General features: G+C 39.9%; 2 long non-coding RNA genes across 10 annotated transcripts in view; one reads left to right on the top strand and one right to left on the bottom strand.

The window, feature by feature from the left end:
- LOC142403672 (uncharacterized) overlaps positions 1-25,931 on the bottom strand; it is an 80,276-nt gene that overhangs the window by 20,568 nt on the left and 33,777 nt on the right. For 4 of the 6 annotated variants that reach the window (XR_012773667.1, XR_012773668.1, XR_012773670.1 and 1 more), the window contains exon 3: positions 956-1,048. This is a non-coding gene — a long non-coding RNA (uncharacterized LOC142403672). Of the gene's footprint in view, positions 1-955; positions 1,049-9,124; positions 9,396-25,931 lie in introns of all 6 variants that reach the window. The other 2 variants (XR_012773671.1, XR_012773669.1) reach the window with 1 other exon arrangement.
- Positions 13,076-25,931, top strand: part of LOC142403687 (uncharacterized) — an 83,630-nt gene continuing 70,774 nt past the window's right edge. For all 4 annotated transcript variants that reach the window (XR_012773677.1, XR_012773678.1, XR_012773680.1 and 1 more), the window contains exons 1-4: positions 13,076-13,138; positions 15,776-15,846; positions 18,560-18,787; positions 18,902-18,983. This is a non-coding gene — a long non-coding RNA (uncharacterized LOC142403687). The remainder of the gene's footprint in view (positions 13,139-15,775; positions 15,847-18,559; positions 18,788-18,901; positions 18,984-25,931) is intronic.

A 25,931-nucleotide genomic window follows, 5' to 3' on the forward strand; every position in this document is an offset into this window, starting at 1 on the left:
TGGATTCCAGCTGAAAGCTGGAATTGCTAAAGTCACGACATGTTCATAAAATTTGTTGTACTGTAATATATTTTGCTGAAGATAAAGTCTTACAGTTTTTACTACTCCATTTAGTATTTAAACAAATTTACTCAATCCAAGAGCAGTTACTATTTTAATTTCCATTGTTTATGTAAATGGTTAGTTAAGATTATTCATATACAAGTAGATAGGTTAAGATTACTCTGAATGGATTTCTCAGTTTCAGCCAAATTAGTACTTTTAGTGCAAAGCAGGACTTGCAATATGAGTGTAGCATAGTCCATATTAATTATTCTTAAATGTTCACTGGTTTACTATATCATATCTATTTCTTGACAAACAGATAAAATAAATAACATTTCTGAATATTCTGGTATAGGTGGAGGGCTCTCAAGACCTTTTTTTTCCTGTTTTCTGCTTCTTTGCTTGTCAGGTAGCTAGTTTTTTAATGCCTTTAAAAACAAAATTTTGCACAGTACATTGACATTTACTCAGCTAGCTCTCTATTTTATTCTTTAACACACTCTCCCAATAGAAAAATAAAGTTATTTAAAAATAAACACTATATCATCCATACTTTGGTTTCGGATTAGCAACATTTCAGCTGGAGTAATTCCCAAGACAAGAATATGAAAACAATACTATATGGAGAATTGATATAACTCTAATGATCAAAGCTGTTGCAAACTGAGCTTTTTATACATATTTTCAGCCACTTCATTTGCTTCTGAGCACAGCTTCTGCAAATACTTTTACTTAGTCTTATAATTTTACAGAAGGAGTGTAAAGAAGAATTATTTTAACAAATAAAAAAACCTTGAACAAACCCAGCAGAACTGGCCTATTTTGAATAATCTGAATAAGTTGTACTACTGTATACATTTTTTAAAATAAAGAACATAAATAATAAGAGAAACGTTAATATAATATATACCATGCTCATGTTCCATCAAGCTTCCAGAGAGAGTTTTTCAATCACAGGAGTAAGCCGTTCTCCAAAATCAGCTCTCTATTGAAAGGTCGAAACCTGCAATAAAAATGTCATGTATTATAACATATTTCCAACACCCACAGTTTCATGGTTGATCCCCAAACATAGATGTAGGTCATTGGCTTGACCCTCGCATTGTCTATGTTACAGGAAATCCTAATTTTAAAAATACTTAATTTTTTTTAACCAAACTGACTTGATTAGGAACACCTGTGATATGCCTCTATTATCAGAAGTCTCCTGAAACAAATAAGATTAGCATGTTTCTGCTTTCATTCTTCCCACAGCATTTTAAGATGAAAGTAAGAGGAAGAAGGAAAAAAATAAAAAAAGGGGGGGGGTGGGGGGGGGTGTGTTTCTCCCTGCCCCCATCTCTCCCTCCAGCCTCAAACAAGCCAACAGGTAACTGTAAACTACTTAATGGATGTGTGATTACTACTGTCATATTTCCTAAAATATGCTATTGACTGTTAAGTATTTAACTTGTAGTGTTTTTCTTTAAGGAGCTTTATTTTTTTTTTGTTCTTCAGCAGTACCATTACTCCCTTTATTACAAAGTAGCCTACAAATATCAGCTACTTTAAAAAATATAATGGAAATATTACAGTCATATAATACATTCCAAGAGATGAAATAAAATTTTAAAACTTAAAAAAAAAAAAAAAAAAAGCCATGAGAGTAATTAGCCATGATCAGGTAAGAACAAAGTATAACTTGATAGAGGTAGTAACTATAGTCAAATATCTACTGGAGGAAACAATGCATTCACACAGCCAAATTATTAAATTTATTTTGACTTTTTGACTGTAGGTACCATGACAAGTCACATCCTATGCCTAATAAATGAGTAGCCGATACCTAGATCGGGTCACCTGTTTACAAATATTTCCATAAATTTGTTCTTTATTCTTTAAGTCTATTCCAGAAAATACTAAAATCCCCCTCACAGCTATGGAAATATAATAAGCACCCTGCTTTAACAAGAAAAAGGAATTTGTCTTTATTTTCATGTATTCCACACATCTTCTATTTCACCTTTTTAAAAAAAAGTTTCTGTTCTTAAACCAGAAACACAGAAGTTCTTCTGAAAATCCCCCCCCATATTAAGATTTAACATACTTAAAGATAATATTGCAACTGGACTTACATAAAACCATTTAAAATGAAAATACAAGCTTAAGCCCTATTCGATGTGTAATTATCTTTTTCTCGGACCAAATCTTCAAGTGAATTTTAGTTCATGCTAAATAAACTAATTAGTTGCAACTAGATTCAATGTTGAAAAGTTTATTAATAATCTATTTACTGTGGATACACTAATTGCAGTGTCTGAAAAACAAACTAAATAGTCACGGGGTGGGGGGGTCCTATTTCTAACAGTGGTTTCCTTTAGACATTAGTAACGATCACTGAAAGTCACTGCTATTTTTCAGGTTTGAGCAATATAACAATATTGTCTTCAGTTTTAGAAGACATCTCAGGAAACTTAACAAAATAAAAGCTAAATGTACATAATTTACATTTTATACTGTTGTGTGTATGTGGTAACAAATGTGTGTGTGTGAGGTCATCCTTACACACTAGCAACTGTTCATTACCGAGATATGGAAAAGTGTTTAGAATTATATAAAGTTATAAAACTTAGTATTCTCTGTGAAGAGAACCTATTTTTTTAATGATACACTAAGATTTTATTAGATCCAAATATTAGAGTAAAAAATTGCCAAACTTCAAGTGTTAGCTGCACTAGAGCTCAAGTTCTGCTACCCTCCTCCAATATTCATGCAAGCCTGCTTGAGTTCTCACACAACATACGAAGCTAAGATCAAAACTATTCCTCAATTGTGGTACTATCAACTGCCTAGTGAATAGATGTAGCCCAAAGTTTATTTATTAGAATTGGAGTGTTTTAAAAACTTACAATAAAGGGTTAAAAAAATAATCAGTACAGACATTGCCTTACACCCTATTAAACATGGGCAGAAATTTTTATACCTAGCTCATTCTAACCATTTCTGAAATTGTCCAGTATCCAGAATTAAGGTATTTTTCCATAAGGAGATTCCTTTTGAAACCTAACTTATCTAGCTTGTTATGTATTAACACATCAGTTTACCTAAAATTTTTAGGTAATTCCTGACAACAATGCACAAAACAAAAATAAAATTGCAAAGCAACATTTTCACTGGGGAAAAAAAAGTTATCGGAAATCTGTAGCTACACATCTCCACTCTGTCTGATGTCCTCTTCGTATTTGTGGGGCATATCAACTTTTTTTTTTAGTATCTTTAAAATACATTACTAGTTCTATTAAAAAAATAGATGGCTGTGAGAAGAGTCACAGAGGACTACGTACAAGAGTAATTTGGGCAGCCTGTTCAAACAAAATTTTCCAAGTATTACTGATAATAGAAAAGATAATTTTTGAGATCGAGTTCCAGTGTTAGATGTTAAGTGTTTAGAACTTGTAATAATATATATGTTAAAAAAAAAATCTGTGGAGAACACTTATTGGTGTACATAAAGTTATTTTTAGTTTTAAAAACTTTATCATAAAAATATTTTTCTGTTTGTACACAAAAGCCTACAATTTCATTCTTTATTTCTTTCACAGACAGTCAAAACTAGTCCAAGATGCGCTCTACCTTTGACAGTCTATAATGAATGTAAATTACTGGAATGACTTGCAATGGACTTTTGGGTGTGGGTGGATGACTGTATCTACAAAACAGAATACCTGCAGCATATTCGTAGAATATACTGATAAGCTTCTCAGTTCTCCCTTATATATTCAGTAGTTAATTGCTTCCCAATGCAAATAACAAAAACCAGTAAGGTCCTATAAAAGAAATGCTAACTGTTACGTGGCTATTTTTTATGTAAAGAAAGGTCGTGTGCTTGTACATATGTAAAAGTGTTACAGAAAAGTATTGATACACCTGTTGGGATGGCTTTTGACATTCAAGATGGATGAGATGTGCACCTTCCCTACAGTGTTCACAGGCAGGGTGTACATAGACAGGTAGTGTGTATGCAGTTCCAGTTGTACTTCACTACAAAATCTGACTTATTAGTCATAAGGATAATTAAGGAAATAAAGACTACAATTTAGCAGCAAAATTCCTTCCATGACATTACATTTTGGATGGAATAACAAGAAGTTGAGAATTCCAGAAGCTAAGCAAAAAACCAAACAAACAACCAAACAGAAAAAGAACCCTATGACACCTTGCTATCGTATATATAGTCTGCCTTTAAAATGTTACTACAATAAGCTTCCTATGTAATACTACTCTACCACATGAAAAAGTCACATAGATATATAGTCACACTTTCAAATTACTGTTATTTCTGGAAAATTAAAAATCTCAGAGTTACTCCAAGCTTCAGTAGGTTTATATCTACAAAATGAAAGGGTACCTCTTGGAAACTTTCAGTACAACTTAGTGGGCTTTAAAAAAAAAAAAAAAAAAAAAAAGGACAACTAAAGCTTATGTGGATGTTTTTCCTAAGAATCAAGATAAAGGATTAGACTGAAAAGAAACAAATTACAAAAAAAGTTTTTTAAAAAAATACACACACTATGCTACATGGCATACCTAAGCAATATCTGTTAAGCATAGAACTTTAACTTTCACTTATCGATATAATATAAATATATATGTTTAGATCTTTAAGTTCATTTAATATTTCCTCCGAATGCAACTTTTCCAGGGCCAAGCAATCCCAGTTAATGTTTGACATTTTAACTAAGGTGAAAAATGCAAGCAGTTCTACAAGGGTCTATTTAAACCACATGATTTTTTTCCCCCCAAATATCTCAAAATAAGGAGTACATCAAAAATAAGAAAGGAAAACCTACTTAACATACACTATATATTGATATTAGATTGCTTACTGCTTTCATTTTAGCCACACCCACCTTTATGTAATTGTAAAATGTGGGAATGGTGCAGCTGAGAAATAAAAAAGCTGAAAAGAACTGTTGTTTTATGTAGTCAAATATGTGCTCAGCACAGATTTTAATTAAAATGAAAAATAGATATAAATTGCACGCTATTGAACATGACTGTCGAACAGTGGGAAAGAAATGCATACGCACCTGTACAGTACTGAATTATAGAATTTTTTTTCTAAATTAGCTATGAGTCAGGACAGTTATTTCCTTGAAAGTGAAAGTCAGTGTCTGTGAGTGCACTTCCACTGTTGAATAGTGTAAATCTCTTCAAATCCTGATATTTCGAAGCATACACAGCTACAATGAAACAGCTTTGTGCACATTCCCATACTAACTGTTAAAAATGTTTCTGAAAACACTCTGAAAGTAATGATGCAAATCTAAAGAAATAAGTGCTAAATTTCAATAGGGTCTTATTCGTATCACAATTTCAGAGATTAAACTGAATTTTCTAGCTATCAGGGCATAAAGGTATAAATTGTGGAGACAAACAAAGCAGCTATTCCCAGGAAAAAAGGACTGAAAAAGTGTAATTTGTGTACTGGATTAAAAGAATCCAGGGAAACTAAGGATTCGAGGCAGAAAAACCTCCTTGAACTATTGTATTTCTGCGTTACACAGAAAAATACCTTGAATCACAATCCAGTTGCCATGCTGGAAACGCTAAGTTTTGCATTTCACTTTAAGACTACACGCTCTCAGCCATGTACACAGAAATCTTTTGTACAGCACTTCTGCACCCCAACTCTTCTCTACGTCCCTCCTACGTTCTTCGGTTAACTCGTTATTTTCGGTGGCGAGGGTGCTAAGCGCCAGGCGGCCGGTTCTGGCTTTGAACGCCGCGGAGGGATGTGCGGGGGGGTGGGGTGGGGGGGGAGAGGGGGGAGAGGAGCGGGGAAAGGCTGTGACCCGGTCCAACCTCCCACCCCAGCACCGCGTCCCCGCAGCCAGCCAGGGGGGGCAGCAGCCGGTCCAGTCTCTGCAGAACGGGCGCCTTAACGGGGGCCCGACGCTGCCTTCGCTGCGCATCCTGCGCGCCTGCCAGCTCGACGGCAGCCCCGAGCGCCCGCCGATCACACGGCATCGGGGAAAATATCCACACGCCTTCCTGCCTCCGGAAAAAAACAAACAAACAAACAAAAAAAAAGAACACCAACCAAAAAAAAAAGGGTCGGGCGGCCGAAAGTGAAGAGGGAAGTAGGAAGAGGAGTAAAAAGTAACGCTAGAAATTGTAGCTGGGAAGGAGCCCGCTGGCCTGCCAGCGCCTGAGCTTACCGCGCTGCTGCGGAGCTGCCTACCCCGCCGCACGGTGCTATCCCCGCCTGCGCTCCCACCGAGGAACGGCCGCGACAAAAAGATGTCTTGTGCCTGCGCGCAACTCCGAAACGCGAGCGCCCACGCCAAACCCAGCCCCGAGAGGGTTAAACGGCGTCGTGGAGGAAAAGGCACCGTGTCACATATTCTGTGTGCGCGGCGGGGGAATCGCTCAGCGGAGAGACTGCGAGAGCGATTTCGGCGCCTATCACAATAAGCACGATCGCGCTTATACAGCTACGAGAGACCGAGAGCTGCTGGCCACCGAGAAATGACATAGAAACAGCCACCAAAAAATAGCTAAGCCAATGACAAATAGCGACCCGGGTGACAGAGAATTTTGTAGGCGGAGAAGAGGAGGTGAATGGCCAGCTCTGATCACAGTATTAGGTTGGCTATCTATGGGGAGGGTATTTACTCGGTTTTGGGGTGTGTGGGAGGAGAGGAAAAACACCTACAAATAGCTGGCACGATTCAAATGGCCTCGGATTATGTTTCCCCCCTCTAGTTCAGGAAGGAAACTCGCGTTTTAACGCTAAGAGGGGGAAAAAATATAGCCCTGTGCAATACGCGATGAACAGCATTTTGGTCCTTCGTTAATACCCAAAGGGACAGAGATGATAAATGTGATAGCATGTGGCAGCATAACCGTCACCCAGGTTTCTGCTAAAGGCGGCTCCGATATCGTGACACGGGAAATTAAGCGCTTAAGTGGGAGGTGGAGAAAGCGCTTAAACAGAGAAGTTAATCTGCTAACATGGAAAGGAAACAAGCAGAGAAAAAAAGCGAAGGTTGTCCTCTTATGGGGGGGGGGGGGGGGGGGAGGGAGAAGAGAAAGAGCGAAGGGGCATTAATCCGGGTTACGAAAACACGGGGAGAGGAAGGAGGAGGCGGGGGGGGGGGGGGGGGGGCGAGAAAGGGAGATGTGCATCTAAGTGGAGAAGTCATCCTGGCTGCTGCTGCAGAGCCGGGAAGCAGGAGCCGCCGTGTCCCGAGCGCTGCCCCGAAATTTCCACGGCGGAGAGGCGGGGGAGAAGGCGGGAGGGAAGGATCCGCGGGGGGGTGGGGGTGGTAAGGAGCGGGGGGAGATCAGAGGAAAGCCTGTCATGTCATGGGAGAGCGGGGCGCACACCGGGACCGCGGCGCGACCCTCCGCTCCGGCTGTCCCGCGCCTCCCGCCCGCCCCGAGCTCCCCCGCCCGCCTCCGCGCCGCTCTCCCCCGGGGCAGGCCGCCGGGGGTGGGAAGCGGGGCTCCCGGGATCCCCGCCTGGGCGAGATGCTGCCCGCCGCCGCCTCGGGGAAGCGGGGTTACCTGCCGGAGGAGGCAGCCGCTCCCGCCCGCTCCCACCCTCTGAGGCTGAAGGAAGCGAGTGACAGATCCGCCCAGGAGCCAGCGGCGAGACCTGCCGCCGCCTCCGGGAGCCTCCCGCCCGCTGCCCGCCGGGCTCCTGAGGCGACTTTTCCCGGCGGCGGGCGGCGACGGGGCACAGGTTGCCCCCGTTTTCCGAAGACGGGCTTCCCCCCGCCCGCCCGCCCAGTTCCCTCTGCCCCAGCCGCGCCCGGTCCCTCCGGCTCTTACCGCCTATGCCGGCGGCGGCACCCGCTCCGAAGCCCGGCGGTGGTAGTGGCGGCGAGGGGGAGAGGAGGGGGGGCGGAGGGGGAGGGAGGTGACTTTTGGCGGCAGCCGGCGCGGCGGCGGGCGGCCCCGCGAGCCGCGGCTCCCCCGCGGCAGCGATGCGATCGGGCATCACTCGAAAATGGCGCCGAAAGAGCAGGGCTCTTCATTCAAATTCGTTAGAGCCAGCCCCGCTGCCCTGGGGCATGCCGGGAAGGGAGGGGGGGCGCGCGGGGGGAGAGCCGCTCGGGCTGAGGCAGCGCTACGGACACGGCGCTCGCTGTCAATGCCGCCCCTCCCCCCCTCCCGCTCGCAGCCAGCGCGCGCTCCACGCCCTCCCCGCTAGCGCGCGCTCCCGCGCTACCAACCCAACCGCCACTAATGGGGGGGGGAGGAGGGGGAGGAGGAGGAGGAGGAGGGGGGGAGGGAGGGGGAGAGAGAGAGAGAGAGAGAAATGTCACCCAGAGTCCCGGCCCGTGGGGAGAGGTGGCGCGTTAGAGATGTGTGTGGGAGAGAGAGAGAGGGGGAGCGAGACCTCCGGCGGCCCCGCGGACTTGTCAAGGTAAAGGCGCCGGGGGGGGCAGCGCGTTTTGGGAAGGTAGGGAGAGGAAGCCGGCGGGGGGAGGGGGACGTGCGCCAGAGGACCTGAGGAAAATATGAAGAGCGCCTCCCCCCCCGCGCCTCCGAGGACCCCCGCGGCTCCCGCAGCGCTCAGGTTGCAGCCCCCCCCCCCCCCCCCAGCCGCGCACCCCGCCGAAGCCGGAGGGTTTGAAGCGCTCGGCGCTTGCCCACATCGCGCGGAGGCAGCCCGCGGGCCCGATCCCGCCCTGGCAGCCGCCGCTCCCCCTCCCGCCGCCTCACGCGCTCCGCCGCACCGGCTCCGCGGCAGCGGCCCGGCTCCCGCCCGCCGCGGCGGCAGCGGCCCGGCGACCCCCCCCCCAACCACCACCCCTCCCCGCCCCCGCCCGGGCTTGCGAACAGCCTCTGGCGGAGCGAAGCTGAGCGGTGGTGTGTGGGCGCATCTCAGGGCAGATTGGGCCCGGAGTGCCGTACACTGGTCATTTGAAAAAAAATATCTCTCCGAGGAACTTGACGGAGCGAGGTTCAACTCTGAGAGCGCTCCCGCCTCGGCCGCTCGCAATGCTCAGGGGAAAACGTGAACTTTCATTTTCACGCCGCAACCCCCCCCCCCCTCCGCCCCGCGTTGTGACTGATCATAAGGTACCTGATAGTTGGGTTAGTGCTCCTATCCCCATTTCACAGATGGGGAAACCGAGATGGAGGTTGCGAGCTGCTGAAAGCCACGGAGGGAAGGCAGGCAGGCTACAGTGCCGCCCGAACACTAGTCTGCACTTGACTTTTGACTGCTGAAGGATTCTTTCCTGTGAGCTCTCCTCGGGCTGTGCTGACCCCCTGCCTTTGTAGAGAGACCCAACGCATCACTGCGAGCCGCTCCTCAGATTTTTGACTTCAGTGGGGTTTTTTTATCTGATACACTTTTAAAAAGGGAAAGGAAAGCAGTCAAAAGCAGAGGCCTCAGACCTGCAAGCTGTTGTTCCCATGACTTTGGGGAAGATTTCAAAAGTACATAATGAGAGTTTGGGAGCTCTGTTCCCACTGACTTGCAAAATCTTCCCTTCACGTCTGTGAGCTAGTCCTCTTGAACTCGGACTACTTGCAGACGAACGTTAGCAGGCTCAGGGCCTAATGCTTCTTATGATTCCACTGCTCCCTTCTAGAGCTTCACTGACAAAAATATAAGCAGAACAAGTTTTGAAGGGAGAGGTAATTTCTCTCTCTCTCTCTTTTTTTTTTTTTTTTTAACCAACTGACACAGTTGAAAACAGCAAGCTTTTGGGCTCAAAAAGCTTAGACCATCATGGCTACGAAAACTACTGCTACTCAGAAAATATGTAATTCTGGAGCTCCTTAGTGAAAAAGTAGTGCAAGGCAACATGTAAGTAATCACATAGCTAATATTATGCATTTATGGTATTATATTTTCCTTGGATTTGAAGTTTGGTATTGCTAAAGAAACTGATTACTAATTTTTTAAACCAAGTTCTCACTGAAAATTAGCCAGATGAAAAAACTTCAGTTCGTAAAACCTTTCTGTTAAAAAGGAGGAAATATAAATGACTTTAAGTGTATTTACATTTTTGCTCTTATTTTATTAAAATTACTGTGAGTGAAATTTTCAAAAAGTGTGCCTTTCAACTGAAAAGAATAATAGTAAATGTCTTATAATTTTTTTCTGTGAAGGTTATGTGCCTGTGAAAAGAGGACTTTGCAGTAGAAATAGCAATGAAAACAGTAAAGAAAAATATAAAATTATGACGTTGCTGATACCACTTCTCTGTACTTAGACTATGTATAGTTTTGCCCTAAAATAATTCTAGTTATTATTTTTCACCCATTTTTCCAACTGTAATATAAGAATAAGACATAGAAGATAGCACATCATTCTGTTTAATAGGACATGATATTCTCTTATATGAATCACACTGTTGTCCTTTCAGATGTCATTCCTAAAGTTTCATTAAGATTTTTAATGAAAGTGAAATTTTTACATCCCCTAATATCTAATACTTGCTCTCGGATTCCATACTTAATGCATGTAGGCCCCGATCCTGTACAGACTGAAACGTATATTATGTGTAAGCACACTGAGTAGTTATCTTCATTATTATGCTCTTGTATTTCGGACTTAAGGAGCTAATAGTGATACTACACAATCATTATTCTCAGTATTACTTAGGAGTGCACGAAACATAAACCTAATGTAATAGTCTTGATTTACATCTTCCATTCATATCTCTTAAGTTAAATAACACACAATTATAATAATTTAAGGATCAGAATGGGTAAATATTTAACTGAGTATCAGAACAAGTGAGAAAGGCAATTGCTATAGTCTAAAAATCCATGTAATACGAGGTGGGTATTGCATTCTCTGGCTGTAGCATCTGGGAGAGGATCATCAGTTTGTTTCCTCAGTGACTAGTGAAGCCAAAAAGTCACAGCGGGAACACAGCTGAGGACAGAAGGGAGAGAAAGGGATTTTGAGCCTCACCGAAAGTGATGGCAATTCTTTAGATCAAATTTCCATTCCAAACAACCTGGGCTCATCAGAATTGTGGAAGTCTTATCTGCTGTGGTAGCAAACATGAGGTTAAGCTGCAGTTTCTGTAATGGACTCCTTTCCTCATAGAGTTCTCATTACAGCACTACCTGAACACTTCTAGGAGTGCCTGCCCTCTGTTATAGATTCCTCTCCTCAGAGAGTGTCCATTATATTGTCAGAGAATCTCCTCGTACTGTAATAAGTGACATGACCAGCATTTGTCATATTATCTGTTCTCTTGTTGCCAGGGGAAGGAGCATGTGCAGTTGAATGTTTCCAGTTTATTTTATCTGTCTTTTCTTCCATATATGTGTTATGTATTTATGTTAGTGAGGCAAGGTCGAAGTAATGTGTTTTGTTCTTCAAACAAAATGCAGTTAGGTTTCTGATGGCACTTAGCTCCTAGGCACATTCATTCCATAGACTTGCACCAGCCCCGAGAAAGTTCTGTCTCTAGAAATGATAGCTTTTTCCCCCTTGTTGCACAGGTTCTCTTATGTCAGAAGGGGGAAACTCTTGACAACAAGAGACCTAGTAGGCATTTCTTTAGGAATCCTGGATTTAGGCCCTGGAGGATCTTGAGACCCTGAATTTGTAATCTAAAATTCTAGACAAAATCAGTATAGAGTGGAAGAGAGGGATTTATAATAACCCACACTGCTGAGATGACATCCCGCCAGCTTCCTGTACTTGGAGTTTCCTATATGCAGCAGACTTCATGCTTGGATATACTAAATTGCCTAGGTCAGTTGAGAGGTGGCAAAACCAAAGCAAGGTACTTATCTGCCAAAATGGCACAGAAGCTCATAGCTAGCCAGGGATGATTAGAAAGCTGGAGGCTGTCTTCTGACTCAGGCACACATTACTTTACAAATTACCTTGCTATGTGTTTCTAAGATTTATTTTACAACTATGAGGATTAGAGGAATTTGTTGTAATGAAAACTGGCATTGTGTCATTACCGTGTAACTTTTTAGTTAGATTCTTTGGCTTGCCAGGGTACTTGCATGTTACTCCATTACCTTCATCTGGTCCAGTTCCTAGGTAAGTCAGACCAGTTGGAGGGCATCAAGGTACACCCACATGTAATAATTACAATAATCTTTTCATTAATTGCACATCTACGTATTATTTTGCTATTCTGTGTTTGTATGGCATATGGACATACAGCCAGTGGGAATTCCAAAATTTTTGCTATTTATTTTTCTAATTTGAGCCCTGCCTTGCCCCTGATGTTCATCCAGCCTTCTAGATCCCTGTTACAGATTCATCTAAGCCTCCCTTCAGACCTCTTCTGTAAATTTGATATCAGTTGAAGTTTAAAGTTTCAGTTTAATAACCTAGTAACTGTAGTTGAACGTCCTCTTTCATGTATGGGTTTTCTACTTCCTTCTGTAGCCATTCAGTCTCTGATTTACCCAGACAAATACAGGATTTGGAATTCATTACTTTTGCAATTTCAGTCTGCTGGCAATGACAGAGGTTGTAATCTAGAAAGGACTGAAGTGGACAGCATTTACTATTGTACAGTGAAAACAGAGTTCTGAATTTGCCAGTATAGACCTGATCTAGAGATGCTTCTGAAGGCAGTAAGGACTGCAAGAAGTATGTGCTGGCTTTGGGCTTGCATCTACTTTATTAGATTTCCTATAAACTTCCAGATGAAAAAAAACCCTAGCATTTTTTTTTACTGATTTTTCAATAGCCAACTTTCAATTTAATTTTTTTTTCAGCCTCTAAAATGCTCAATGCAGCATAAAGACTAATGGTCTAGTCGAAAGGCTGGATTTACTATATTTCATTCAGATCTTATAATATTGACTCTAACATAGCTATAGGCCTGAGTCATAATAATGAACATATCCCTGAGGATTTAAGAAAGATTTGTTATTAAACTTAGGTTCTGTGGTAAAGTTTTGCTAAAATGGCCTAACTGTAACTTCTAAATGTTTTAATATTTTTGTGGATTTAATGGTTGTGAAAAGTGCTGGCTTGGTATCTGTGAAAAGCGAAGCCCATTCTTTATTCATGGATTAATTACAGCAGAGCAATTGCCAAGTGATCTCCACAGCACCCGTGAACTTCAGCCTTGAACTGAAGAGGACTCATCAAATGGTGAGAAAATAGTGTGGTTGTCGTGACTATTGAGTTATTGAAGGGATGCTCTATTACTTTTTTTCTTCCTAGCATTGATTCTGTTATTTAATAGGTATTGAAGTTAGATTTTTGTAGGGTAATTGCTGGGACCATAACCTAATTGCTCCCCCTCCCCTAGTGTTTCAGCTGTTAATTTCTTAAGCTTTGCTATCTTCTTAGCTGTCCTTGACTTTTCAAAAATAATTGTTAGTGATACACTGAATTAATTAGCTAATTTCTTTATTACTTGCTTTAGCCTTAGTCCTGTGCCTGTGCTTAACTCTGTTCACATGAGTAGTTTTATCAGTAGCACCGCTTAGAGGAGTGAAGTTCAGATACGTGGAATTGTTTGAAAGATTGAAGCTTAAACTTTGCAGATACATATGCCTGCATTTAAATGAAATGCTGTTGAAATGAATGCAGGAGTGAGGGATCTGGAAATGCTTTAGCTAGTACTAATTTGTTTGCTTGTATGCTGTTCAATTTATTTCTTTTAAGACAGCTTGATGTAAGTTGTTCATTTGCTTCTCTAGTTTCCCAATTTTTGGGAAATTTTGAAATATGAGCTTCAAAACATTTATAAAATTTTAGTAATGCTCATAATTCTCCTGAGAAGAACAAAACATTAATCTATTTAACCATTTTATGAAAAGGTGACTGAATCTATAGAGGAACTAATTCTCTCTCTAACTCACTGCCTTAATCAGGTCTTTAATGTTACTCTAGCACCCTACCTTCATTAAGTAATGATTCTTGTATGTATGGATTTATTAAGCGTACATCTTAAAAACAGGGAGCTTCCTTTTTTACAGCTATAGATAAAGGATGGAATATTGGTAGCAGAGGGTTGTGTGTGTAAGAATATAGTTGTTGAGTGTTGATATTGGCTTCCTGGTCGTTTAGATAGGTGACAGCTTAAAATAACGGTGCACAGAATGATCTGTAGTTCAGAAGACAGATCACAATGACCAGAAGTTCACAGGATGCTGAGAGGTGCCTCAGACCTTTTTTGGTGTCTCAAAAAGTGGCTCAATTTCTGTTTTCCTTTCTGTAACTGTATTGTAGAGTAAGGAGTGAAAGGGACAGAACCCTACTAGCGTCATGATTTCCACGTTTTCTCCTATCTCTATGGTTGTTACCATAGAGATTGGAATACGGGATATTAACCCGCTCCCAGCTATTTACCAAATTGGGTTTGGAAGTGCAAGTGTGTTTAAATAAGCAGGAGAGATGTGAGCCCTTTATGCCAATAACTGAACTACACCCTGTGTTAAGAATTACTTTAGTACTGTTATCAACCACTGAACTAATTTAACCTTTGCCAGGGTTATTTACCATTTCGTGTATTAAAAATAAGATTTAATACTTTAGCCAGAAAGAAGCAGTATTTTTCAGGCAGAGTGCATTGAGATATAACCCAGAGGTCATTTATTTTTAATACAGATTCAACAATCTGTTTCTTTTGTCTTTCTCAGCCACTTTTTCTTTAGTTTTCTTTTTGAGACCTGATTCTTGAATTAACTTTAAGCACTTAATTATTTACATTCTGCTTCATCAAACAATTAATGTTGTACTTAAGGCACAATACTCACATGAGTATGGCTTTTGAGAGAAGAGTTTAATCCACATTAGTCCCTTGCGTCTTGTACTTGACTTTGCCTATCTGATAACCAATAGGCTGGATCCAGCCTAGCGCCAAAGTGTGAGTCTGCATGTTAGCAGGGTAAGGAGTTGGGGCTCAGATTTGAATGCGTGCTTGATACTACAGACATAGTGAATGATTACAAGATGATTTAAATTTATTTTAAAATTTAAGCACTTCTTTAGTTGTTTAGCTGAGCAGACTTTAGATATGCTTAAAGTTATGCTTAAAGTTAACTGGTTCAAGTTAAGTGGCTTAAAGGTTTTCGTAAAACATTTTTGGAATTGACATAATTCTTTTACTTCACAGAAGAAGAGATAGGCCAATGTCAAACAGTTTTGAAAAGCCCATTTGCATTTCTCTACTAAGAAGATAATTTTGTTTCCTTTATTCCATCCCCTTTTTGGTTAAATCACTTTCACTTCCCTGACTCTTCTTATACCCATTGTTTCCTGCTAACCTGTCCTCTAATGACCAGTTTTCTATTAACTTTTCCACACTGACTATTCTTTGTCTCTCTTCTTTTTACTGGAGTTTTGGAGAGGTCATTATACTTTTTCAGTTTCTTTCCTTCTTTCATCAGTTCCTGGAATCCAACAACAAATAAACCCCTCTCATTTCAACTATGCCATTTTGGCGAGAAACACACAAGTCAAAATTTAGTGCTAGGTCAATAGAAAGGGTAAGGAGAACACTGTGGATAGCATTTATAAAAAAGGGAACTGGGACTTGCATGTTATGAAAAACTATTCCCTAAATTGGGATATCAGGATATAGGTCCAGGCAGTAGCATCAGGATTTTAAGGTGATTCTTTAAAAATCCCTGTGCTTATTCTAAAAAAAAAAAAAAAAAACCAAAAAACCACACCCAACCAAAAACCCCACAAAAGAAAAGTCCAGGTATACCAAATAGATTAATTAGACTTAATGTCACTGTTCTTTATTCAGCTATGTATCACTGAACTTCTCTTAAGCCTTAGGAGAGACAGCATGGAATTGGACGAGAAGCAGCGATCTCCATGAAGGGCAGTCAACTACAGTCTTGGTAAGTTCAAAAAATATATATAAAATTTTATTTCTGTTAAATTTCCACCTTTATGAAGCGACATATATTTAGGAACCCTGTTCACAGTGGCAAAACAAAGCCAGTTTTATTGAAACAGTCTCTACATTCTCTGGATTCATTTATGCTATCACCACGTAAAAATCTGTGTTCTGTTATAGCTGAGTTTGTGGTGTAACTCCTGAATGAAAACAATAAGTGACATAAAAATTCATTAGTTATTTTCACAGTGATTATGCTACAGTGTTTTCATGCCCAGTTTCTGAACAAAACAAGATATATAGGATTGTGTTTTCTCCTAATAACTTTTGAATCCACCGCTTAATTCAGCTGCATTTGATATAGAGAAAGAGGTCACAAAGTCAAGTTTCTACAATTTGAGTGAAATTTAGCAGCTGGGAGTAGAGAAAGGACTCAAATTAGTGCCCCCAGGGGTAGAAAAAGCTGCAGCATGGACTCAGAAATTTTCTGTTCTGTTCAACCTGTTGACTTGCCAGTCAGCCTGCTTGGTTGGTCTGCCAGTCAACGCATGTGTAGCTCAGACCTAGTCACAATGTGAGCTGTTTCTTGTTCTCCTAGAATTCAGAAGCTGGTGTTTTCTGCAGGAATTTAGGGAAATCTGTTTAGAAGGGAATGGGAAACCAGCCAGGGTAGTGTCAGCCTGGGATTACTGCACAAGTGTGGTGGTGGCATGTAGAAGCATGCTGATAGGTAACTAGACTTCATTACTTCTGCTAGTCATGAAAAAAAACTTGTTTTTGCCAGGGCCTTCTAGTCTCCCAAACCACTTGTGAATCATTCCATTTTATGGTAGTTTCTATACCTGGATTAGATGCATGTTTTTCCTGTCCACGTCAGAGAAGGGAACTGTTGAGACAGCTTCAGTATTTCATTTCTTTGACTGTTTGGATGTCAGCTCCAAGCTATTCCTTAGGCTGTCAAAATTGTAAAACTGTGTTTTCAGCTCTCCCCAGAAACTGACTGTAATTTAGACTGCAGCTATGTGTCCCTGACCCATCCTACAACCTATACTCTTGGAGCAGTGCAGGAAACATGCATTATATTCCAATTAGCTTCCTTTGTGAAGAAAAATGTGGAGCTAGGCACAGGGACAGAAAACAGTATTAGGATCTGGCTGCATCAAGTTATCACATGGCATTGCAACTTGGGAAATGCTAAATCCATAGCTTCTCGGTCAGTGAGAAATGGACAGATTACAGTTGCCAGAGGTACTGGTTCACTCACTTTGCAAGCTCAGGTAGGCAGCACTAACTTGGCAGATGTCTGATATTTTTAAATTTTCTGCATAACGTTAGACAAGGGTCAAGATATCTTATAACACTTTTTAAACAGAACTTAGCACTGTAGCACTGTTCTTTAGAAACAGTTGAATTTCCCAGAATAACAGAAGCCTACGAGTCATGCATATGAAACATAAAATTTAAAAGCAGTAACATGAGAAGAAACACTTCCAATTCAATATTGTAAGACAACTGCCTTGAAATTTGTCATAAGTCTGAAATGTGTATTTTAAATTTTTTTTGTTTGTCCTCCTGCCCATTTGAAAACCATCAACCTGGCAGCAAGGAACAAAAAACTGTGATGCTCTTCTCCATTTTCTGCTTATTTTCATGTCTGCTGTTTCATGAAATCAAAGCCAGTAAAAGAACAACTGGTCATTAAAAAAAAAAAAAAAAGAAGGCTGCATTCCATTTATATGGAACTTCTTCTGTTAGATTCGCAAATCCTTTCATTTGGTCCCAGCTTTTTTTTAGAAAAATATTGTTGTTTCCCTAATGCTGTCTGTATTAGAGGAATGAAGAAATGTCTTCTGTATGTTTCTAGGATCTAGTAGTTTCTCTTATAACCTTTATCACCAGTACTCTTGCATAGTGTCACCAGTTAAATATTATTTCATAGAACCTATGGCTATAGGTTTATAATATATAAAAACCTTGTAACTTACAGTATTTTCCTTTTAAAGATCAACATAGATCTGTTTTTAATAAGAATAGTAAGGTCAAATCATGAATGTTAAGTTTTGTGTGAACAGCAAAGTGGTGGTATATTCTTGTTTAACATTATGTGTGTGCTTCCTGTGTTTTAAAAGGTGTTCACTAAGAGCTTAAACTTAGCAAATAATTAATTATAGTTGATTTTCATAGGGATTTTTTGTTTAAAAAAGCTGACCCTTTTTAGTCTAAAAATTATTAATACTAAACTACTTTTTATTATGTATTTTCGAAGACCTTGGTCTTGGATCCTGCTGTATGTGGTCAGATACTTTCACGATCATGAAGACCTCAATAAATTCACAGGCCTGTGCTGTGTCCCCAAAATGGGTGTTGTGGGACAGATTTTATTTAAGAAGGTTTAAGCACTAAAAAGCGACTTGCATCATAGACCAAAGAAACTAGGATAATTAATTTTTAGAAAATAATAATTAAAAATTTATATTTCAAATACATATCAGTAAAAGCTCCCATAATGTGCTGTCACTATGTGTGAAATCCGTAAGCAATTTTAAGCCAACATTCTTTAAAGAAGGAGCTAAAAATTCCTATAAATAATATGCAACTTAAAGATGTATAGAACTTCTTTATTATGTGCTAAATGCTGTAATAAAACAGACTATCAGTAGGTTTTGCTGCATGTTACTAATTTTTTTTTTTTTTTTTCCCCAATATTTTTGCAGGTGTGTGGAGGAACAGGTCCTTGTTCTCGCTGTTGTTACTCCCACATAGGCGGACTCTGTAATTAATTATGTGTGGGTAGGGCCCTATTGAAATTAAGGAGATTCTGCAATAGTGCAGGGTTCTTTTTGTGAAAGTTCAGTTGCAAGATCAGGACCCTACTGTGACTCCTTACTGTGAATTCTGTCAGTGTGTCATTGATTGTGCTGGAACCTGCCTTTTGGGATAATGTAAGTCCTGCTTTTCCCCCAAATGTACTTTAGACATGAAATAATCATAAAACATTTCTAATTAGAAAATAAATATCATTTACATGCATTCTTTTAATTATGTTTTTTTGACAGTACCAAATAATATATTCCTCAAAACTTCTTAATGGCACTGAGGCTTTGTGGATAGTTGGTCACATGATGAGAAAATTCAGCTGTAAGTACATTGAAATGATTGATTTTTTCAATAGTTAGTCTTTACTGATGTTGACAAACTAATAATGATAAAAAGGTGAATCAAGAGGTTTGACTTATGTCAATTGACTTCAGTTCTTTTTAGAAAATATATACAATATATACATTAAGGATTTCATTATTCTTGGGTAATTCACCACGTGAACTTGGAGTCCTTTCGTACTGCTATTAGGTAGGGAGTTTTAATTTCTTTGTTTTCATTATTTTCAGAGTAGTGTGTCTCTGACTTGCTCTGTATTTTCACCCATAAACTAAACGGAAACTTACAGATCTATAAAACTGTTTATACCACCAATATTTGTGTAGATATTGCAAACTGATTTACTAACATAATTGTCTTGCTGAGTTGAACATTGAAATGTTAATAAATATACACTTATACTTGTGTCAATGTAACTTGGTTAAATTAAAAAAACTGAGCTCGCATTATGAGTGAATTTGATCATGCATGCTGATTAGCTATAGTCTTAGGCAGGAACTACATATTTTATTATACGTAAGTACTTTGTGCTTAATCAATAATAATTACCCATATCATATGTCAGTGGATTCACCCAAAATAATTATAAATATCTGTGCTTGGATTAAGGAGGAAGTTCTTTTCCTGTAGCTGTGGGTACAGTCATTGTTATGACTCCTATTTTTATATACAAATGAGCAAAAACTACATATAGGTGTTTTCCCTGTATAACAAAAGGGGTATTATAAACTCCATGCCCTTTTTTATGATGCCGTATTTCCTTTCTGGTATTCAAATACAAGAATGTTTTCCATGGGGTCTTAGTATCTGAAAAAGGGAAGAACTGGAAATGTTATTGAATTTGTGAATAATTATTAAGGGGCTGTAAAGGTCTAGAGGAGTTGTATGTAAGGACAATTAGAGATTCTTTCCCATGGAGCAAGGACACAGATAATAACTGGTGAGTAAAGATTAAGGAGGACAGGATTATTTTTTTTGCTTGGCACAAGAGCATCATGAAATGAAAGCAATTTGAAGAAAGAGCAAGAGCAAAGAAGAAATCATAAACTCGGATCAAAAGCAAACTAGAGTCCAATTTAAAAAAAAAGAAAACCACCAAACAAACCAAACAAAACTGAAAACCAGAAAATGGATGGCAAAAATATGCCTGAAAAGAGAACTAAATGCATAGCTACTAGTATTTCTCATTGCACTGAATATGTGATAGATTTAAGTTTAAAACTTTCAGTAAGTGTTTTTCTCTAACTTTTTTTTTCTTTCGGAGGGGAGTATATGGGCTTTGAAGAAGACTCAGTGACTAGTTGTGAATTACCTGTATAAACTGGGGATTCAGGATGACAGTTACAACTAAGAACAGAGGACAATGGGTTATGTATGCTAAACTACAATTAGTGCTAAGCAAAAGCCTTGATTTCTTGATCGCACACAGAACTTAATGATTTTGAAAAGTATCATCTTCAACAGAGCTCAAAACACAATTTCATTATGTTCATTACAGGATGGGAATTTTCGAATTTCTAGTTTAAAAACTTAACAGTGATTCTTTTGAGATTTTGCAATATAAAATTAAATTGAGATTTTTCAATATGAAATGCAATCTATATTTGAGAACACTGGATGTTTCATTTTGCATAAAAAATCGTGATCAGCATATTTTGTTTTTAAAATGTTTAGACCTAATTGTTTACTGTTTTCACCTTTTAATCCCATTGGCCATATTTAGTCTTACTTGCACTAAGATGGGTAAAAAAGGAAAAGGGGAGGGAGATTAGGTGATTGCAAAGAACCCCCAAACCCTCTAGCTGTGCCCGCCCCGCCCCGAACCAGCTCAAAAGAAATGTCTCAGAATAGATCTAGTTTCAGAGCAGAAAAGGGAGGAAAGTGACATGCTAGTGAGTGGGGTATGAGGAATCCCCTGGATGTTTCGTATGTATACAATTTTTTAACTCATCACCACTGAGAGGCAGATCACCTAGGTGTGACTGCTTCTCTGTCCTGTGTTGGCAACTTTCCAGTACTTTGAGGGAGATAATGTTGGGGCACAGCTCTGTTCTGCCTGTGGTAGCACTGCTACAAATCTTATTTGGAAGAAAAGGAACTCTGAATTGTCCCCTGCTGTAACCAGCTCTCTACTACTCATTGCTGCTAACCCCCATTGTTGAGCACCCGATCTGATTGTTTCTTTGGTTTAACCCATGCTACGATGCCATAAATGACTGAAACTAGGAGAACAGCAAGAAAGCTGACATCAGGAGTTGATGTTGTGGAATGTAGGGAGTGGGCATTTGCCACACAGCTACACATTGTGGGGGCTTGGGAATACTTCAAGAGCTGGAATACCAAACTACAGCAACAGAAAGTAAGTTTCCTTTAGTGGCAAACTGAGGTGATAGCCCTGGTTCTGTGCACTAAGAAGGAGAAGCAAAGGAATGTGCCTGAACATTCAGCATGTTAGTTGTTGTAAGTTTAAGTTGCGAGATCTTTTTCTCTGCTGCTCTTTGCGCTTGGCTTGTATCGTGACTGTCCTGTCTTCAAGCTGGATGTAGCATGTTTTTGTTTATGTTGAATGAGGCACCCATCATATTATAACGACGCGAACATTGTTTTTCTTCAACCCTTGAAAGTCAAAATGTGGTAGCGCAGATAGCTGTAATAAGTTAGTAATAAATATGACATGAAAGAATTTTCTCATTTCACAGTATTTATAGGAAAAACAATGTTTTATGTGTTTCATATACCTCCTCCCATCTTCTTTTCCACTCCTAAGCAGATCTAATGCATGAAAATTTTCTTCAGTAGTGCCCTCAGTTCTTTATTTCCAGTTACAACTATTGGTCTTTTGTTAATAGGTTTTTCTAATATTTAGGTTGAGGCCCTCACAAAACCTCTCTGCATCCTCTGTGAATGACACTGTCATGCTGTCGTTTGTTTTAAGTCATCAAATCTAGGCTAAATCTGAGTTTTGGGAATCTTTTTCCAGCCCTCAAGGGTGGTCTTTCTTCTCTGTCAGACGATTATGTTTTTCGCCCAGGTTTTCCACGGATCATCTCTTTATTAGAAAATATTTTTCTTTTGCCTTGACAAATGCAGTCTTGCCATGCTCGTTATCTGGTCAAAGTGCTACTCTACTGTAAATATCAGTTTCCAAACTTACTCCTTTGGTATTTTCAATTTCGTCCTTCAGTTTAAAGCAATAAAGATAAGCTATCTGTCTTTATTTTTCAAGGCCCATCAAGACTACTTCTACCTGATACCTCTCCTTCAGTATCAAGAGGTTGACTCTGGTTTTGATCAACATATGATGCCAGCTTCCATCATTTGGTTGTTAAATTTTCAGACCACACTGGATATTTTCTCCTCAGCTGCCTCTCATGTATTGGTTGACTTCTTCATAAACAGAACTGTTTACTATCTTCCTTTAAATATCTTCTTAAAAGTTTTATGTACTGTGAAGCTTAAAACAATCCAACTAGACAACAGTTACATTGCAGGTATATTAATGCCAACGCTTATCACAGTAGTACTGTGTCATTGCATTTGTACTCTGCCATAATTTCTCTGTTGTCTCTTTATGTAGAATTCAAGCACATCTACTTTTTGTTGTGTGTTTATTCATGGCCCAGCATCATGAGAAGTGGTCCAGGGTGAGGGCTTCCAAGATTTATGGTAATACAAAGAAATAATAATGAATACCTACTGGATACTGCAGTGTAGCTGTTGGATTCTGCTGTGCCTAATGTCACATCATATTTAATGCAGAAAGAAGGTGCTCCAACTAGAGGCCTCACAAGAGGGAAAGAAGAACTGAGTTGCAGCCAGAGGCCTTCTCAAGTGTCAAACCCAAGTCAATAGCTACTGGCATTGTGTCGTGAAAGCTTCCCTCTCCTCTCTTCTCCACAGCAGTAAGAGCAGGCTTTCCCTTCTCTTAGAAGGAAGTAAATGCGAATATTACAAAGTTCTGCAGTGTGTGCAAAAGGTTAAAGGACTTCTTATACTTCCATAGTGTCCTGCTCCTTAGTGCATTCCCTTCCTGACACAGCATCTCTTGGTACAGAAATCTTTAATAACCACAAGCAGTTGTTCCAGCCATACTGTTGGTCAGTCCTTTTTCAAATGCCATCTGATCTCTGTTGAGAAGGAACCTACACTAGTTTTGATTTGGTATCTTGGTACATTGCTATCTCGTAGTGCTCTGTTTCCATTGTGCCTTGAAGGTAATGATTCTTCAGAAGAGTGGTAAGCATGAATTCCATCAGGAATTCCCCAGGTATGTCACCCTCTTTCTGGAAGTGGGTCTGCATGTATCCCTTTTCTTTCTTTCAAAGGGACACTGAAATGTCAGTCTATAGATTATACAGAGATGATAGAATGTTTAGTGCCTAGCTGATGCAGAGATGGTAGATTGGACTATGCAGACAAATGGCACTGTATATACCAAAGAAATTATAGTCAAATAAGATAATTTTATCAGAATAAGCCACAAAACATAGTTACAAATGGTTCCATCTCTGAACAGGAGAAGTCTGGTAAGAGCTCTGGACTAATTGATGGGATCAAGACAGTGACTGGGAAATACTGTGGGAGACTGGAGAGGCTGTACAACCTGAAAGCTTGATCATAATGAGTTGTCTATATATAGACTGGATAAAGTTAACATTAGGCCACATTAGGCCATCATGCATAGGCTATATTTTTAGGTATCGTCAAGAACTACTTTTTGAGCAAACCAGCTAGAGAATCCAGAAGAGGGGGGACAGCCCTTGATTTATACTAGATTAGCACACAAGAAGTGACCATAGAAGAGCCATTCAGTAGTGGTATCTCATATCACACTCAAGTTTCTCATGCTTGTAGGAGAGAAACAGATTAAAATAAAAAAAAAGTCCAATATTGTTTGAAAAAGAAGAATTGCGTACAAATGAAGATACAGTTTAAATAAATATTAAAAGAGACACGGGGACTTTGCTTTCTGATTCTAACTCAATGGAATAAGAATTGTCCAACACAACTGAACAGTAAAGGAAGTTACTAGAAATAAATAGAGATTTTTCAAAAAGTGAAATCCAAGCAAGCAAAGCAGAAAAGAGCACAATTCTGGCAAGTTGAATGTAGACCTATTATAAGGCAGAACAAAAAGATTTTGAAATGCAACGGGCTAAAATCCTAAAAGCCAACACTTATTTTCAAGTATAAATTTTGCTAGTAGGGAGGTGAGTTCAATAGATAATTGCAGATAAAGAGACTATTTAAAGACAAAGCCATCGCAGAAAGAAACAAATGAACTCTTTGCATTGGCAAGGTTTATTACAGGGAGATTAGGGACATCCCCACATAAAAGTTGTTCTTTATAGGGAATATTTCAGATTTGAAATATCAATAAAAGATTTTTTTAACAAATTGATTGAATAAACATTAACAGATTGCCAGATAGCATGTTGTTCATTCAGTAGTCCTAGAGAAATTCAGAAATAAAATAGGTGAGCCATGAGCTGTTTTGTATAATCTATCACTTAAATTAGCCTTGATAACAGTGGAATGGAAAGTAACAAATGTGACACTCATTTTAAAAAGGGCTCTAGGGATGATCGTGGACTAATGGACTAATAACTCTGACTACCATGACAGACAAAATGCCAGTGAATATGATAAAGAATATAATTAATAGGAACATGGGTAGGTGTAATAGGCAACCATCATCTTGGCTTTTGTACAAGGTAGTTTTGTCTTAGAGCTTTGCTAGTTATTTGAAGGAGTCAACAAATACACAGGAAAGGGTGACCAAAAAGTTTTAAAAAAGCTCCGTAACCAAAGACTGTTAACAAATTGAAGTATTGAGTTACTTAAAATTCTTTGTGGATTAGTAAAGGGTTACAAGTTAAGGAACAGTATAGCAACTAATGGGCAGTTTCAACAATGCTGCCTCACAGAGATTCGTACTGGCACCTTTGCTGGTCCACCTGTTCCTAAATGGTCTGAAAAAGTGCAGCGATAAAGATTGCAGATGATAAAAGGAAAATACTCAGTTGGAGTCAGACCTCATGTTGACCCTGAAGAGTTGCAGAAGGATCTCAGGGCAGGACCTGTGGTTATCCAGGAGCCATGGCTGTCACAGAGGGCAGATATCATTGACCCCGCTGTTTGGCCATATCTATCAGCAGAGAGAGGCAGTGGCTCTTGGATTACAGCAGCCATCACCCCGTAAGCTGTGAGCTCCGCAGGCTGTGACCAGTCCTGCCGCTCAGGAAGGCAGGGACTTGTAGCTTTTCTTTCTAACCACAGCAGGGGCTGCAAGTTGAAGAGAAGATTCTTCCTCCCTGTTTCTCAGGGTTTCACAGCCCCGACGAGCTTAAACTACAGGTTTTGGTCCTGGAGATCCTGCCTGTCACAGTGGTAGAATATCACCGTTAAAGTGATAGGTAGTATCTTGCTGCTGTGAGAAGCCAGGGCTCTCAAGCCATCTTACTGGTGTTTGCATGGATCTTTAGCAGCTCCTGCTAATTCCTAAAATCATTCTGGATGGAGTTGATACTAGCAAAAGGTGGTGAAATGATTTGAAACAGAGAAGTTGCACTGGCATGCTGGTCAGTTTTGAGCATTGATGAGAACTGTATATGATCCAGGAAAGGATGACTAAGAGGTATGGCATAGGTCTTCTGCAGGGACAGTAAATGGATCAGGATTCCTCAGTTTGGAAGAATGTTGACTGAGGAGTAGGTAATGTGGGAAAGGTCTCTCAAACCATGAATACATGGAAGTGTTTAATAGGGGACTATAACTCCCTGTTTCTCTTAATAGAAGAACAAGGGACCTTTGGTCACTGTTTTGTTTAATTTAGGTGATCTTTAAGATGGCAAAAGGCTGCTTAGCACCAGCTTTATCTGCCATGGTTTTGTGGATGCATCTTTTCAAGTGCACAAAACTCAACTGTTC

The sequence above is a fragment of the Mycteria americana genome, chromosome 1, assembly GCF_035582795.1.
Source record: "Mycteria americana isolate JAX WOST 10 ecotype Jacksonville Zoo and Gardens chromosome 1, USCA_MyAme_1.0, whole genome shotgun sequence".
NCBI lineage: Eukaryota > Metazoa > Chordata > Aves > Ciconiiformes > Ciconiidae > Mycteria > Mycteria americana.